The sequence below is a fragment of the Nycticebus coucang genome, chromosome 6 (assembly GCF_027406575.1).
Source record: "Nycticebus coucang isolate mNycCou1 chromosome 6, mNycCou1.pri, whole genome shotgun sequence".
NCBI lineage: Eukaryota > Metazoa > Chordata > Mammalia > Primates > Lorisidae > Nycticebus > Nycticebus coucang.
Genome location: NC_069785.1, coordinates 91,086,013 through 91,091,182, shown reverse-complemented (window position 1 = coordinate 91,091,182; position 5,170 = coordinate 91,086,013). Strand labels below are relative to the sequence as shown.

Sequence of the window (5,170 nt, the reverse complement as noted above, 5' to 3'; positions counted from 1 at the left end):
AACAGGGCCAGGGCTGGAGACCAACCAAGCTTCCCTACCCCGACCTGCCCACTGAGAGTAATGCGCCATCGCCTGCCCCGGGTCTGCACCTTTTCCTGGCTGATGCTGACATGTATTTCACCACCTGCTTCAAAGGCACTGCCATGCCCCCCCTTCCCTCTTTCAGGGCATTCCTGGAGCTGCCCCATACGCACCCCCGCCACCAATGCACCTGGGCGGCTGTCTTGTTCCCAGGAGCCCAGCTCAGAGGCCGGGTGATCCCTGGACGGCTGGAGCCAGTGCTGGGTACGTCCAGCGCGGGAAGTCTTGGGCACGCAGTGCCATGGGCAGCCCTGCCCCTCAAGCCCCTGACCTGCAGTTCCTGGTCACTTCCACCTGAGACCCAACTACGGCAGGTGCTGGTGAGCTTCTTTTTCTTGCCCTGTGTGGGGAGCGCGACTTCCTATGCTGTGAGCCTCAGGTAGTCCGCCAGCACATGCAGGATACTAGCTGCGACCCCCCTCGCCCCCAACACCTTCTGCGACAGGGGCATAGGCGCCTGGACCACCTCTCAGTGTACCCTCCGTGCACGGCCTTGGAGGTGAGCACCGTTTTGCCACCTTCTGTCCACCAGGGTCCTGGCCCCGCTGCTTCTGAGCCCTCAGTAGCTCTGAGCCAGGCGCTGGGCATCCCTGGTCTGCTCCCCTGGCAGTCCCTGTGTCCTCTGTGCCCCCCGTGGTGCCTGCACCGCCCCCGGTACCTTCCCTCTTACACTAGCTCCAACCCCTCAGAACTGGTGGAGGTGCTGCCCCAGCCGCCAGCCCAGACCCTCTGCTCCCCCCAGAGCCGCCTCTGCCGACCTCCGGGTCAGCCGTGGGCTGAGGCGGGGAGAGGGGAGATGATCTCGACTGCAGGAGTCTGCGGGAGGCAGTGTCCTGCCTCAAGGTCAGCCGGTATCAGGGAGCAGTCCTGACTCCGATCCTCTGCACGTGGAGAAGGGTGTGTGTCCTAGGGGCTGGGGGCCCCTAGGGGATGTGGAGACCAGGCGGTTCCTGGACCAGGCCAAGGCGGCCCAGGCAGCTCCCAGCTGCGGAGGACGCCGCCCTACGCTCTGGTCTTCCCACGCTATGGGCCCTGGAGCCTCCCACGGCCTCCGCTGAGGCTGGCGGTGGGCGCATAGGCGCTGGGGTAGCCCACTCAGCCCCTGTCCGGAGCCCGAGTGCAGCTACAGTGGGCACGGGGAGGCCTGTGAGGGCCGCTGTCCCCGAGTGCCTGGACACCGCTTCACAACCCCCACAGGCGTGAGCCTGTTTCCGCGGGCTCAGGTTGTTCACTTGCGAAGGCTCACCCCTTCTCTCTCTGCCCAGGGCCGAGAGATGCCCAGTGGATGCAGGTGCCAGCTGGGATTGTACTGACAGCAGTCCTGGGAGGCCAGGAGGTGAGGCAGGTTCTTGGAGCCACACCCCCCAGGGAAGTCCAACGGAAAGAGCAGGGAGGCCACTGAGACTGGGAGAGCTGCCCCCGAAGGAGGTGAGAGGAGACCCGGCCTCGCTCCCTGTGAGCCCGGGTCCCTGCGGAGAGGGAGTTAAGTAAGGAGCTGGGTCATCAGATACAAGCCCCATGGTCCTCCTGGGCCCATGGCCCTGTTTGCCTAAGTGGGCTCTGAAACCTCCATGGGGGTCCTGTCTCCTGAGATCCTGTTCTGGGTATGTGAACAACTGAATTTTGAAATAGTTTCAAGTGTAGTCTTGTGTTTTGCATGTTTATCAATCTGCAATTAGTTTGATCTTAACTTTTACTTTCCAAGCTAGGTGACTTTTTTCTTTCTTGTTTAATTGTTCTGGTTAGGACTTCCGTAACTATCTTGAGTAGAATTTGGAAGCGTGGACTACATCACCGTGCTCCTGATTTTAGATTTAATACTTTCAGTATTTCAAGACTGACTGACATTAGTGCTGAGCTTTTCATTTATGGCCATTGCTGTGTCAAGGTAAATTCCTCCTGTACCTAGTCTGTTGAACATTTTTATCATGAAAAGAATTGCATTTCTTCTGTTGCTTTTCCCACATCTATTGAGGTGAATCCTCATTTTTTTCCCATCTGTTAATAGGTGATATCAAATCTAATGATTTGTATTTTTTGAACCATCTTTGGCTCCTAAGGATGAATGTTGCATGGTTATGGCAACATTTATTGGGTTGCTAACTTTGGTGTATTGATGTTTTGTTAAGATTTCTTTTTTATTTTTTTTTAACTTTATTCAAATTAATATGAGAGTACAATATTTAGGTTACATTGTTGTCACTTCCAGGATAAAGTTCCATTTGTAGAAGAGCCCATCACCGAGGTGGTACACGTGTTATGTACCCTCACAATGTGCACATTAGGTGAGATCCCACCAGATGCCCTCCTTCCTTCCGCCATACATCCTCCCCCCTCCCACTTCCCTCTACCCCTGAACTGGACTATAATAGTGTTTTATTGTTCTTAGGAACATGCAATTGTTTATATATTGATTTCATATTAGTATGGAATACATTGGATATTTATTTTTCTATTCTTGCGATACTGTACTAAGAAGAATGTATTTCAACTCCATCCAGGTAAATGTAAAAGATGTAAAGTGTCCATATTTTCTCATGGCTCAATAACATTCCATGGTGTACATATACCACAGTTTGTTGATCATTCATGGGTTGATGGGCACTTAGGTTGCTTCCACAACTCGGCAATTATGAATTGAGCTGCAATAAACATGCTAGTGTAAATGTCTTTGTGGTAAAATGATTTTTGTTCTTCTGGGTAGATACCTAGTACTGGGATTGTAGGGTCAAATGGAAGGTCTACTTTTAGATCTTTGAGGATTCTCCATACCTCTCTCCAAAGGGGCTGTATTAGTTTGCAGTCCCATGAGCAGTATTCCCTTCTTTCCACATCTACACCAGCATCTGGTGTTTTGTGACTTTGTGACGTGGGCTAATCTCGCTGGGGTTAGGTGATATAATAGAGTGGTTTTGATTAGCATTTCTCTGATGATTAAAGACAATGAGCATTTTTTCATGTGTTTGTTGGTTATTTGTCTGTTATGCTCAGAGAGGTTTCTATTCACATCTCTTGCCTGCTTATAGAGCTGGTTGTTTGCACTTTTCTTATTGTTCATTTTGAGTTCTCTGTAGATTCTAGTTATCAGGCCTTAGTCAGATTCGTAGCATGTAAAAATCTTCTCCCATTCTGAGGGCTATCTGTTTGCTCTGTGGTACTCTTAGCTGTGCAAAAGCTCTTTAGCTTGATCAAGCACCAGTTATTTATTTTTGGTGTTGCTGCAATTGCTGGGGGTGGGTGGGTGGGTGGGTGGGTAGGTGGTCTTCTTCATAAAGTTTTTCCCCAGGCCAACATCTTCAAGTGTTTTCCCCACACTCTCTTCTAGAATTTTTATTTGTGTATTAAATTTAAATCTTTTATCCATTCCCGCTGGGCTGTCCCGGCTCAGGTGCTCTGAAGTAACTGAGGAGGCCGTGTGGTGGGCCTGGGCAGCTGAAGAGGCTGGCAGGTGGCGCCAGTAGTGTGGGGAGACCAGCACTGTGGAGTGGGTGCACCCGGTGAAAGGAGTCCACTCCAAGCGTGCAGGCAGCAGACATGAAGAAAGACCTGCGGATCCTGCTGGTGCCAGAACCTAGAGTTGGGAAGACATCACTGATTATGTCTCTGGTCAGTGAAGAATTCCCAGAAGAGGTTCCTCCTTGAGCTGAAGAAATCACCATTCCAGCTGATGTCACCGCTGAGAGAGTTCCAACACATATTGTAGATTACTCAGAAGCAGAACAAAGTCATGAACAACTTCATCAAGAAATATCACAGGCTAATGTCATTTGCATAGTGTATGCTGTTAACAATAAGCATTCTATTGATAAGGTATCGAGTTGATGAATTCCTCTCATAAATGAGAGAATAGACAAAGATAGCAGCAGGCTGCCTTTAATGTTAGTTGGGAACAAATCTGATCTGGTGGAATATAGTAGTACGGAGACCATCCTTCCTATTATGATCCAGTATACAGAAATAGAAACCTGTGTGGAGTGTTCAGCAAAAAACCTGAAGAACATATCAGAGCTCTTTTATCATGCACAGAAAGCTGTTCTTCTTCCTACAGGACCCCTCCTCTTTACAAGGGTACATGTGAAACTTAGTGAATGCAGAATATGATTGTCTTAACACAGTTACTAAGAAAATGCCAGAAATGCTATGTTAACCAGTGTGATGAAAATGTGCCAAACTGTTTATAAAACCAGTGCATGGTGCCCCATGATCGCATTAATGTACACAGCTATGATCTAATACTAATAAAAAAAAAGAAGTGTGTTCAGATGTAACTTAATTGGAATGAAAAACTGTGGGAAAAGTGGAGTTCTTCAGGCTCTTCTTGGAAGAAACTTAATGAGGCAGAAGAAAATTCATGATGATCATAAATCCTACTATGCAATTAACACTGTTTATGTATATGGACAAGAGAAATACTTGTTGTTGCATGATATCTCATAATTGGAATTTCTAACTGAGGCTGAGATCATTTGTGATGTTGTGTGCCTGGTATATGATGTCAGTAATCCCAAATCCTTTGAATACTGTGCCAGGTTTTTTAAGCAACACTTTATGGACAGCAGAATACCCTGCTTAATCGTAGCTGCAAAGTCAGACCTACATGAAGTTAAGCAAGAATATAGTATTTCACCTACTGATTTCTGCAGGAAACACAAAATGCCTCCACCACAAGCCTTCACTTGCAATACAGCTGATGCATCCAGTAAGGATATCTTTGTTAAATTGACAACAATGGCCATGTACCTGCACCTGACACAAGCTGACCTCAAGAGCTCTACATTTAGGCTTTGAGCAAGTTTTGGTGCTACTGTTTTTGCAGTTTGGGGCTTTGCTATGTACAGAGCACTTTTGAAACAACGTTAATTAAAACAAAATACCATCCCTACCAAAAAACCCCCACTTTTATGTACATTCTGAATGCTTTATTTCTACTAGAAATATTGAGATATTTATACATGCAGAGTTACATTATTAATATTTGTAATTCATGTGTAAGAGTATTTTAATATTAGATATAACTGCAGTATTGGCTAGCATATGGAAAGAAACAGCTAACAGCCAAACTAAAATGGCTAAATTTCAGAGGCCAAAA

At 47.3% G+C, this 5,170-nt stretch overlaps 1 pseudogene; it reads left to right on the top strand.

Annotated features, from left to right (window-relative positions):
- Positions 1–3,600: 3,600 nt before the first annotated feature.
- Positions 3,601–4,941, top strand: LOC128588795 (mitochondrial Rho GTPase 1-like; annotated as a pseudogene).
- The last annotated feature ends 229 nt before the right edge of the window (positions 4,942–5,170 follow it).